The following is a 13,204-nucleotide window of genomic DNA, read 5'->3' on the forward strand; positions in this document are numbered from 1 at the left end:
GCGTTTTAAATGGAACGAGCGGGGTTTTCGTCAATAACAAAAGCTGCAGGTAGATTATTGAAAAAGGCAGGGGACAGAAATGTTCTGGAAGACAATCCACACGAGCCAAATGCAGTGATCACGCTGTGGCAAGCAAGAATTTTATCCCCAGAGCAGTTAAAGATTCAGCAATGAAAGCCTATGGGAACGACGAAAATTCGTACTCGATTTTCGAGACAGAAACAGTAGCTGTGATAAAACTACGGCGTCTATCGTAAAAGTCACTGTAGCGTTTGTAGTCCAGATACTCAGCTTTCGATTGATGCCTATCTCTACTCTCTAAACATGGCGTAACACTGTTCCCAAAAGCAATTTTTCACACACAGTCGTGCAAGTTAACGTGGTATCTATAAAAACCCGAGCGTATCTCTCGCGGAAACTGGGGAACACACGGCCGAGTCGTTTAACCGATGGCACCTATCGTTCCACGCCTTGCGGGCAGCGGGTCGATGCCGTGATACGATTTCTTTTACGCCGCGTAGAACTGAGTTCGACAGTCTTCCACCAGGCGGCCGAAACACAAAACTCACGATTTGGTTTCAGGTTTAGTTTTCTTAGGAGGGCTCTTTAAATACTATATTTTCTATTTTTACTTCCTAAAACATAGGAATGGGTTGTTTATTTGTTAAGTCATTGCTTTTATGATCATATATTATTCCTTGGACAACATAGCAACAAATATTGCGCATGTCTTTGTGTTACGTTAAAGAAATATACTATCGTGCCTTGTAGCATGGACGTTCTCAGGAATTTTGGACATTGCACCTTGAGCATCCTGTGGAACTTAACGGCGATTCATATGCGTAACTGAATGGGCAAAATTTTCAACAATTTTATTTCCATATAATAGCCGAGTATCAACAAGTTTCACTGTCTGCGCCAGGAGGGTAGTCTTTTGTAACAACATATGCATTTATGACACTTAGTCGGAACATTGGGGGTGCGTTAAAGCAGTGTTTTGGTCGGGAATGGGCGGTTATGTCACACGAAAGGAACAGATGGTTTTGTACCTTCTGGGCAGAGGGCACATTGACTTGATGAAGCGCCAAATTTAAACCATAAAGCCATTTATTACAGCTGCAGTTTGACCGGTGACTGCAAAACGAGTGCCATTCAGTCTGTTGCACACGCATGTTTTTGGGAGGCAGCAGGGAAGGGGAGAGAGTGTATATGCGTGTACATGCCTTGAGCATGCGTGCGTGTGTTCTTGCATTTGCATGTGCATGCGTGTTTGTGCCTCCGTATTTGAATCTGCGTGCGCACGAGTGTGTGTATACGTGTGCGAGCATACGCGCGTTTGTGTATGCGGGCAGTTCCGTGTGCATGCGCGCGTACAATTTTGTGCGTGTGTGCGCGTGTGGACGCATATAAATGCGGATGCGGGCGAATATGTGCCGTATCTCTTTCTCTCTCTGTGTGTGCGCGAGCGCGCGCGCATGTGCGTGCGTGCGTGTGTGTGTGTGCGCGTGAGTGCGTGCGTGCGTGCGTGTGTGTGTGCGCGCGTGAGTGCGTGAGTGCGTGCGTGCGTGCGTGCGTGTGTGTGTGTGTGTGTGTGTGTGTGTGTGTGTGTGTGTGTGTGTGTGTGTGTGTGTGAGAGAGAGAGAGAGAGAGAGAGAGAGAGAGCACTTCCCCGGGATGAATGGGATGTACTCTTTATTTAAACCCGTATTTAAATCTACGAGACAAGAACGAATGACTCAGCATTTATAGCGCTATCTCTTTCTGAAAACGAAATCAAGGCAAAAAAAAAAAAACCGAAAAAAAAGAACCGCATGAGCCGTCAATATCGCCGCCCCAGATTTCGTCACGATGGCACCATCACCATCGGCACGGCTCCGTGAGCCGCTACCTGGCTGTTCACCTTCGTTAGCTTCCTTCCCACGGCGGCAGCTCACTGTCTTCAAGCCAGTGACAAGCTAAACCTGCACCATCATTGCGTCATGCGTCGCTTCTACGACCAAGCAAGCTTTCGACGGCACACGTTCGCTGGTATATTGATATTAAAACTTCGAACTGCTTGCCTTCGAATAAACAGCGTTAAGAGGAAGCTTTAGCTCGGCTGCTCCAATCTCAATACATGTAAAAGGAGAATTCGTTATTCTGGGCAACCACTTCTGCAAATTTGGCGAGGTTTGTTGCATTTAAAAGAAAGATTTAAATATAGGGACTGTCGGTTCCGAATTTTTTATTCAGGTCGTCAATTTCTTAATCAAATGTGGCAAAAATCTAAAATTTGCAGAAAACAAAACTATCAAGTTTACAACGCTGTAACTTAGCAAAGAAAAATGATGTAACAAACATGTGAATTTCATCTAATAGTACATATAAAGCGGACAAGATTGATATGTTACACGTGAACCTGAAAGAATATAGTAATATGTAAATACAGCTTTTTCGGAACCCTTGTACACAACGTAAGAAATTCACGTAAGATATCAAATGACTATCAAATTTGTACGCTTTCAATAATCTAGTTGATACCGTTTACAGAACCGCGATGTCTGTTGTTGATGCAGAGCTGTTAATTTATAAAGTTCGTGGTTCTATTCTTCAAACTTTTGAATTTTTGAAAACCTTTTTAACAATATTGACGCCCTAAATTGAAATTCCGCTTCCAACAGTCACTAGAATTTAACTTTCTCTCTCAAATGCAACAAATATCATTAAAAGCGGTCCAGGGGTGATTTCAGAAAAACATTTTTGCGTTTTACACGTACTTGAATAGCCTGCGTCAGAGTTGGTCCCGAGCTAAAGCTTCCTGTTAATTGCCCTTTGCACTTGGAGAGTTGGCTCGGACGCCTTTAGATGGTGTTCTTGACGTCATTATAAATATTAACCTTTCTATAATCTTCACAAGCACTTTTGTCGGCTCAGTTGTTCTAAAGTGCCTGTCCAAATGAACTTTATAGAAAAAAATCCCATTTAGTACCTCCTCGCAAAATAGCTGGAAGGCAAAGTTCACGCGCATTTTTTCAAATGCATTTGGATGAATGTGCGAGCGGGTAATGTGTGGCATTACTTTAAGAGTTAGTGAATCCATGTCCTTCTTCCATGCTTCTTTGATTACATCTGCATTGGCATGACCACTTGGAATTTGTACACCTTTAGTTACAAAAGCATTCCGTACACATTTAACCAAGTGCGGAAAATCGGAAATAAAATGGCGGATTCTTCCTGGGTCAACTGGATGGGGGACTTTGCACGTTATTTCCTTCATGGAAGCTGTGGAAGTAAAGAGAATTGGGGTAATGAGAGCAGCTCATCAAGCAATAGAGGATTAAGTACAAATGTAAGGACCCAAACTACCTACCTTTAATGTCAAACAGCTTCCACAGACTCCGATTCCAAGGGGCACCGTCACTGGTCCAGTAGTGAACAAAGAGACCAGACCTCTCGGCCAATATAGTGGCATCCACAAGAATTTTCGACAAAACAGCAGCTTTCACATTGCCCTTGGCAGCAAAAACTCCAAAGATCTGGGTCCACTTTCCTACAAAAAGAAGTTTCTGTTATGCAACTAAGTTTAAAGCTCACTTGAAAATCAGTTTGCCAGGTAAAGGAGAAAACAAATTATGCGTTAAACTGAGCCACTTACCCTGAAAGGGCTGGTACATTACGACGAGTCCATGGTCACTCACTGTGGAATCATTGTCCTCACTAAATGGGCCGAGGTCCACGAAGCCGCTCAACTTGCCAGAGGCTAGCTTTCACACTAATGTTTTCTGAGAGCTTTATCTCATTGAAGACAATGCCACCGTGGCAATTGCATGCATCCATTTCATCAGTTTTCTTTTTCATGGCCTCAAAAACAGTAGCATTGAACTCAAACGAGCTCTTGAATCCAGCCATGTGTTTGTCCAGGCAGGACTTGCTGGGGAGTGCAAGTATCTCATGCCTTCTTACATGTTCATAAAGCTTGGGACTCTTCATGCGCATGAGTATGCACTCCAACACCCATGTTTTGTCATACAACATGCCCCTCGTTGACATTCTAGTGGCCGCCTCAAAACATGCTTTCACAGAGAGGCGTTGCTTCGGAGGAAGACCTTTGATTCTTTCGCCCAAAGTTGCAGAAGAAATATTCTGGTTGATCGTTCTGAGGTCTTCTACACTCCTTTGTGCTTGCGCCAGTGTTTTCTTTGTTCGGAACAATTGAAGCGATTTCCTGGCCATGCGACGCTTGAAATTTGTCTTTGCCTGCTTTTTCTTCAATCTACACATTTTGGATTTTAAAAAGTTTCCTGGTATATTTGCAGTGCAAACAGGGCTTTCCATCGGGGCTGACCACACGGCAGTTTTTTGCGAAGGGCTCTGAACCAAACTGCACGCACTGACCGCCGGTGACAGGCTCAATACCACATCTTGGACAAAGTTGTAGTTCGTCGACCTTCTTCAATGGCTGGGCAGCATTGCACTCGTTGTTTACACAGAACTCTTCTGTCTTAATGCCACGGCAAAACACGATGCAAATATGAGAATTTTGCTGCGTAGCAGCAGCTTCCGTGGACGTCGAAAAAGTAACGTGTTTTAAGACGCGGACATCGCCGGGCTGCGTGGCGGTGTGCCACGCGAAGCACAAAACAGTGACATCACATGGCAGCGAAATCTTGCAGCAAAATGCCGACGGTAATTCTATTTCTGCGCGGTCTTTGCGGCGTTTCATCAGTACAGGCCTGTGTTTCGACGGCTTCAGCTTGGTCGTTGTTCGGAGCCTTGCGTTTCGCTGGCGGGGTATCGCTGTTGGCCATGTTTCTTTCTGCTCTCTTTTTCGGTAGTTGTTTCGTGAAATAAGGTGGTGCGTCCGGAAAAATAGTAGGAATGGCGTCCTCAGAAAGCGCCGGACGTTCACGGTGGAGCTCGACAATGTCGCCATTAATAACGTGCTTGAACTTCCTTTGGATGAACCGCTCGTCGAAGTGGCGAGAGCACACAACACAAGTTTCACTCAGCACTTTATCGTCTCTCTTGATGTTCCTTGCGCATGCCTTCAAGCGAACAGGGTCGGATGGAGCGCGGAACAACGACACCTTTTCTATAGACGACTGTAACCGCCCTTACAAAGGGGAACAAAACATGTCCTCTCTTTTTTTGAAGGCATTGTCACAGAAGTTCAGAACATCGCATCGCACCAAGCCATGGCACTACGGTGTCAACGAAAATAAAGGCTAGAACAAAGTGAACTACGTCGGTACACATGCTACCCAAAACTGACGACGACTTGTGTCTGCATTCCTTCGGCTGGCGTCGGTAACCCGCCACAGGAGCGCAGCGCCCTCTTCGAACTACCCCGCCAAGCATCCAAACTGGTTTCTCCGGCGCTTCGGGGAAGGGCGCCCGCTCCCGACAGTAGGAGAACTTCCTAGAACTATCTAGCCTCGTGCACCGCCTATAGGCGCCGTGCACGCCGACGGACGCGCCACTGGTGGCGGCGTTGCGCAGAACACGCGGGAGAGGAGCCTGGCGCGCGCCGTAGTTTGTTGCGTCGTTGATCGTGCTTCTCTGTCTTATTCACGTTTTCAGAGCAAGATAGGCAACACCATTCGCACGTGTGGGGTGGCCAAAGCTTCAGGGAATGTCGAAGAAGAATTGTTGCAGGGTGGGGGGGCTCAAATACCGGTGAAAACGTGCCGGCAATACGGTTCTAACCATTCCCGGCAAAGCCTCATCAGCAGGATCAACGGTAGCAAAAATGGATCGTCGCTTCGAAGGGAAATGTCTTGTTCTCATCCTTTCCTTTGTCTCGTCGGTGTTTTTTTCCACTCGATCATAGCTCGACGCGTGAGCAACGAAGTTCGTCTACAGTGCAGCATGAGGCTTAAAGGCATTTCGCTAAAGTTCGGAATGCTGTTTGCCGCTTATATTGTTTTCCGCTTCGTTACCGGGTTGCGCTAGCTAGGCGGCACGACTGCACGAGCGCATTGCGTTGTATGGTAAAGCTACTGAAGTTTGCAAGAACTGAAATTGTTGGTTTCACGTGGCACGGTAAATTCTTGCACCAGCTGTCGCGCACTTCGTGTTTTTACATCTATTTTATGCGTGGCTTTGCACATGTTTAACTGTTGCTAGTTGCTCCGTGCATAACTCTTGTCGATTCCTTTGAGCCGCGAAGTTTTCACCCTGCCTTGTTTGTAAAGGGTATAAATTACGCTGTGCCTTATCGGAATGACACCAAGGAAGTGCGTCTTTAACAGCTTTATTCTTTTCGCCCGAGGGGATCTTAGATATTGTTTGCGTTTTTGGAAATGTGTTTAGAAAATAGGTAGTTCAGGGCGAGAATGCCTAATAGCTGCAGCATATGGTATTTTTATTTCATTTCTCGCTGAAAAGTTCGCGTCTCGTTTGGGAAGTCATCACACCTCGATGCTGCCTGAGCAAACTTAACACGCCGGGTGATTTGTTTGTTTCACAAAGTAGTCCCTTCTTGTATGTGAGTTTTGTACTCAACGGAATTGTTTCTTATACTTACGCTGCAGACGACTAAACCGGGCCTTGCCACCAGCGCTCATCTACTTTGACTGGCGCTGCTATGCCTTTAAATATATCATGCGACACCTCTCTAGTAATATAAAAAAGTACTGAAAAGTTAGTCAGTCTTTATCTTTGTACGTTTCCAAGCAGCTCCCTTGGGGAATTTAAAATTGCACAAACTGCAGCGGGAACGGTAGTTTGTCGGCGTATGCTGCAGAATTGCATCGGCGGTACAGCACTAACACGCGCTTTTATTAACCCGTGTGTTTGGTGACTTTGTTGGCTAGTGTACGCGTTTCCATCAATAAATTGGCAATTACTCTTCTTGAGGCGACTTCGACTGCACTTATTCGGCGATGTTACATGTATTCATCGGCAGAAAAATCACAACGGCATATGCAGAGATTGCACCATGCGGATTTGTTTGATATAAGGCTGCACTAACGACGGGTGCTTATTATTCAGGTACAGAAGCAGCATTGCGGCAAGGGTAGAATAAAAAATACCATCGAGAGATCGCATCACTCAACAAAATTTATCGGCTAGTGAACATGAGCTCCACGTCATGTAAATGGGGTTCATGGCGTTTGTCTGCGGGACACAGCTTGCACGTATGTGGACCATGTTGTCCCCAACACCGGTAACATCGTGTTCATACCCGCTCGCACAGAGGTCAGCATCTTCCCTACAGCTGTCACCGCAGAAGAAGCAGCTTGGCACCCGAACAAAGGAGACATCGCAGCCGCGAACTTCAGCCATCCTTACTGCAAAGGGTTGTCGTCTGCTACTGCTGCCGCGTGTACTGTTGGAAGCGCCCGCTAGGTGGCTTTCAGTGGCGCCTCTATAGGCGGTGCACGAGGCGTATACTGATGGCCACCTAGTGGGCGCTTCCAACAATACGCGCGGGAGCAGTAGCAGACGACAACGCTTTGAAGCAAGGATGGATGAAGTTCGCGGCTGCGATTTCTCCTTTGTTCGGGCGCCAGACTGCTTCTACTGCGGTGACAGCTGTAGGGAAGACGCTGACCTCTGTGGGAGCGGGTATGAACACGATGTTACCGGTGTTTGGGGCAACATGGTCCACATACGTGCCAGGTGCGTCCCGCAGACAAATGCCATGAACCCCATTTACATGAAGTGGAGCTCATGTTAACTAAATAAAAAATTATTACTCATTAAAAACTAAAATCATTACTAAACAAAAAAATTTTGTTTAGTAATGCGATGTCTCGATCGTTCTTTTTCTTTTTATTCTACCCTTGCCATAATGCTGCTTCTGTACCTCAGTAATAAGCACCCGTCGTTAGTGCGGACTTATATCAAACAAATCCACATGGTGTGATGTCTGCATATGCCGTTGGGATTTTTCTGGTGCTGAATACATGTGACATGGCCGAATAAGTGCACTCAAAGTCAGCCCAAGAAGCGTAATTGCGAGTTTATTGATGGAAACGCGTACACTAGTCAACGAAGTCACCAAACGCACGGGTTATTAAAAGCGCGTGTTAGTGCTGCACCGCCGATGCAATTCTGATGCATACGCCGATGAACTGCTGTTCCCGCTGCTGTTCTTGTAAATTTAAATTCCCCAAGGGAGCTGCTTGGAAGCATACAAAGATTAAGTCTGACTAACTTTTCAGTACTTTTTTTCTAATGGTACGAGAGAGAGATGCTACATTTAAAGGCAGAGCAGCGCTAGTCAAAGAAGATGAGTGCTGGCGGCAAAAGGCCGGGTTTAGTCCTCTGCGGCGTAAGCATAATAAGAAAGAATTCACTTGAGTACAAATTTCACATGCAAGAAGGGACTACGCTGTGAAACAAATAAGTTACTCGGCGTGTTAAGTCTGCTCGGACAGCATCGAGGTGCGATGACTTCCCAAACGTGATGTGAACTTTTCAGCTAAAAATGTAACAAAAATACCATATGCAGCAACTAAATTTGCAATTCTCACCCGGAACTACCTATTTTCTAAACACATTTCCCCAAAAAACCACGATATCTAAGATGCCCTCGGGCGAAAAGAATAATGCTTTTGCTTTATTATAAAGAATAAAGCACTTGCTTGGTATCATTCCGATAAGACACAGCGTGATTTATACCATTTACAAACGAGGCAGGGTGAAAACCTCGCAGGTCAAAAGAATCAACAAGAGTTATGCATGAAGCAACTAGCAACTGTTAAACATGTGCGAAGCCACGAATAAAATAGATGTTAAAACATGAAGTGCGTGACAGGTGGTGCGAGAATTTACCGGGCCACATTAAACCAACAATTTCAGTTCTTGCAATCTTCAGTAGCTTTAACATACAACACAATGCGCTCGTGCAGTCGTGCTGCCTAGCTAGCGCAACGCGGTAAAGAAGCTGAAAACAATATAAGCGGCAAACGGCATTCCGAATTTTAGCGAAATGCCTTTAAACCGCATGCTGCACTGCAGACGAACTTCATCGCTTACGCGAGTAACTATGATCGAGTGGGAAAAAAAAAACACCGACACGAAAAAGGAAAGGATGAGAACAAGAAATTTCCCCACCGAAGCGACGATCCATTGCTACACTTGCTCCCGCTGATGAGGCTTTGCGGGGAATGATTAGAACCGTATCGCCGGCACGTTTTCGCCGGTATTTGAGCCCCCCACCCTGCAACAATTCTTCTCAGACATTTCTTGAAGCTTTGGCCACCCCACACATGCGAAGGGTGCTGCCTATTTTGCTCTGAAAACGTGAATAAGACAGGGAAGTACTATGAACGACACAACCAACTACGGCGCTCGGCTCGCTCCTCTCCCGTGTGTTCTGCGCAAGGCCGCCACCAGTGGCGCGTACATCGGCGCGCACTACGCGTATAGCTCTATCCTGGACATTCCGCCATTTTCTTCGAGGCGTAACGTACATGCGACGCGTTCAAAATGGCGCTCATAGCCCCGTTTTGCTTTCGTAACGTGACGCAAACTTGACGTTTTACCTAAGAAACTGAAATGAAAGAACCTAACCTAATGTTCTCGATAAAACAAAGCAGTTTTGCTCCCAACTAAAAATAAAGCAGCTAGCTCAAAGCGTACGATTATTTCGTCGAAAATGCTTCTGCTTCCGTCGTCTGCTGAGTACAAGCCGTCGCCTGCTTCATTAGGTAGGATGCGTGCACCCAGGAAACGGAATGAGTCATCGTACGTTGGTGCCAACGCGCTTGTTTTCTACCTCGAGGCAACGTACCCGACCGACCAGTGGTGATGAGCACACGTTCTAGGCCGCGTTATTGCTATCTCGCGAAAGGCAAGTGACTCAGCCCTATCGGCTGGCTGAGAAACGGCCGAATATCACCAATAGCTTTGCGCGCGCCAGAGATATCCGCTAGCGCGAGGCAAGCGCCGGCGCTGCCATCTCTTGTTCAGTTCGATGGTTACTCGCACCGCGGGAGGATAAGGTCCCTCTATAATTTCCAAGGTAGCGCCATCTGCCGCGCGCGCCACCTAGGAAGTTCCTGTAGCAGACGGCGCCCACGCTAAACCGCGGCGCCGCGGCATTCGTGAGGTGAAAAAATATCTGCATACGCGCGAAAATAAAACCTTCTGGTGCCTGACTGTGGCGAAAAACGAAAGAAGGACCCGAACTGCTAAATTTAGTCCTTTAATTTCAAATAAGTGCTCCAAGAAAATAGCTCAAGAGAGCGTAATGAGGGCTTGATCGCCTCGATTCCGCGTGTTTACATTTCGTTCGCTTGCGCTCAATCGCCGCGCGAGCCTTGGTGATTGCTTATGCTTAATCCCGTATGCTCTGTGAAATATTTTGCATGTAAGTGTGCTGCGTACACATAGCGCTTGCATTGAACGAAGGAGTCGTGTAAAAATGAAGGCTGACAGTCGCTTGGACCGGAAAACTTTCGACATAACGTCGCTCAAACGTGCGATTCTCAAAGCGCGCGACCCTCACGGCAACTAAACAACATCCTGTGTGTTTGTGGAAACGAGTGCGCCAGCAGTCTTTTTGTCGCTGAGTGTGTCTGTCGTGTAGCGATTACACGACGACTGCTGTGTCTTGTGGTTCAATGCTACGAGCCAGTGCAACTGTGGTGACATGATGAAGAGGTGGTATGGATCGTGTCAGCGTGTCTCCTCGATCGTGTTCGGGCTGCCAGCGCGATCTGATCTCGCTGCACACCAACATCAAGCGTAGTGTGTGCGCGTGTGTGAATGTGGTTGACTGTTCTCGTGAACCGTGCGACGTCGCCGCGTAAACTCGAATCATGACGCGCATTGTTGTGTTTATCCCTTGTCGCCTCCGTGCACCGCTAAATCCCCGTAAGAATTAGAGGGCCCTTATGCGAAACGCACGCGGATTGACCCAGCTATTACTGCACTGTGTTTTGCTGGCAATCCGCGTATCGCTTGTGGCGTTTTTCTTATGTTCATTTGCAGTTGTGTGTTTTTCATCAGTAAAATGGCATTGCCGATTACTGAAACATCTTCGAGTGTAAGGGAAACTTGGAAGGAACGAGCTCGCAGCTGTATGTAATATACTTTGATATACTGTATTACGCTTTATTATTTGACGGCTGTGGCTATGCAGTATTCGTTTTTAAAAACAGAGTAATGCAGGCACTTAGCAATATATTTATTCACATATGCAATGCACAAAATACGATTAGGATATTGGAAATTACATTTTGGACATGTTGTAAAGCGCAGTTAACAACGCGCGCACAAACACAGGAAAGTGTAAAAGTAGAATTCGCTGCTGAATTTTATTTTTTATCGCACGTAACGCAATGCGGATATTTGTCAGCGAGTTAATGCGTTTCTGCCCCACTATTTACTTGCATGCTAGGTCATACTGCACTTGCTAAGTCAACGGGCTCGTAATGCACTAAAATCACATTCAATCAAGTCAACATTCAATCTCCACAAACTTCGGCCGTCAACATTCATGCGCGCGAATGAAATAATACTGCAGCTCTGCACACACAGGTGTATACTTTCTCTCGCACCTTCGTACCTACGCACCTACGTTACTTTCCTCACATAGTCGTGCAGTTACCGACGGCTCAGTCTTTCCGTCCATTTCTATGCAACCAGAATCACCTTCTGGTTAGGTTTTGTTTGCTGCGCGGGATGCAAAATAACTTCTTGTCGTCCTCCGTCTGATCTCGGCACCCATCCGCACAGCAACAAGGCATTTCGGTCCTTCGCATCCTAGGTCATGTCGATCTATTCAGCGGGCTCACAGCGAACTAAAATAAATAATCTCCACAAACTGCGGCCCTTAACATTCATGCACGCGAGTGAAATACTATCACCGCTCGACACACGCACGTGTATACTTTCTATGGCACCTTTGTATCGTTGTATGTTACTTGCCTCGCATAGTCGTGCTGTTACCGACGGTTCGAAGTCCGTCCGTGCAATTCTGTGTAACCATACTTTTCGTCTGGTTAGGTTCTGGTTGCCGCGCGCGATGAAAAATAACTTCTTGCCATCCCTCGTCCGGTTTCGGCACCCAACCGCACAGCAACGAGGCATTTCGGACCTCCCGGAACGAAATTATCGCAGCGATATGCAAAGCACAACAGGCGAAACGCGCGCTCTTCGCCCGGCGCGCAGGAACTTTCATGGCGGCAAAGGGGCGGAGCAAGGTCACATGTCACCGATCAGCCTATCGCAGGCGCTGTCGGCTGGATCAAAGCCTGGCGGTACTTTTAAATGATTGAGGGACTTTACGGGAGGAAACTTCAAGGCGCCGCCTAGCGTACATTCCTTTTTATAAATTAAAAAGACGCCGTTCATAACTTTTGATTGTGTAAAATGGCATCAATCTTGATTACAATACAAACGCAGCAGTGAAAAGTGGACAACGTGGCAGAAAGTTTGCTGTGTTGAACCTATATTATTTCGTATAAATGCGTTCTTTTAAAAAAATATGGCCCAAAACACAAATGCCAACGCCACCCGAGAGCGATGAAAATACTATGAGCACGCGTTATGAACAAAAAATGTTCATGGCACCAAACGACGGGGAAAACGTGGCGATACGCATTCCTCTCGGCCGGCGTTGCATATGGCTGCTCATTAGCATAATTCGTGCGGCTCGTCGCACCACAAATTATGGCGGAAAATCTCTGCATTGGCGGCCCAGCGCAACGTCAAATTGACGTTTACGAAATGGCCCTTCCTATGACGCTCCCAACAGCATATTCCTTCAGCCAATCAGCAAGCTGCCATGGCGCATATCTTGGATCCCCACCACATATTCGCGAAATTGCAGATGCATTGCACTGGCTTCTGTACGCTACCGCTCACCTTCTTTTTGAAGCGCTAGCGTCGCAAAATAGCTGGCATGGACAAAATATGTATTAGTCGATAAAATTTGTAGCTCCACGTCACGTTTCTTTATCTTGATGAAAACGCAAAATTGCGTTTTCTGAAACTTACGTTTCCCGGCACAAATTTCAAGGCACGTGAGCTCTCCACAGCCAATCAGAGAGTCAACATGGCGGATAATGGCGGCCTTGCAGCCGCCATGCGTGTTGAGAATAGCACCCCAAGCTAAGGGCCACAGAGGAAGGAAACTAAGGAGAGGCCCTACCCCCTCCGCGCGCTAGGAGAAAAGTGTGGCGGAAATGACGTAGTAGGTTCTCATTTTTTTGCTGCTTTTTTATTTTTTTTTGTTGTATGGCCACGCCTTTTGGGCCAAAATGGCGGC

The 13,204-nt window shown here is 46.7% G+C and overlaps 1 pseudogene; it reads right to left on the reverse strand.

Moving 5' to 3' along the window:
- Nucleotides 1-2,800: 2,800 nt before the first annotated feature.
- On the reverse strand, nucleotides 2,801-5,137 carry LOC140219206 (uncharacterized; annotated as a pseudogene).
- Nucleotides 5,138-13,204: the final 8,067 nt, after the last annotated feature.

This window comes from Dermacentor andersoni, chromosome 1 (assembly GCF_023375885.2).
Source record: "Dermacentor andersoni chromosome 1, qqDerAnde1_hic_scaffold, whole genome shotgun sequence".
Classification (NCBI taxonomy): domain Eukaryota; kingdom Metazoa; phylum Arthropoda; class Arachnida; order Ixodida; family Ixodidae; genus Dermacentor; species Dermacentor andersoni.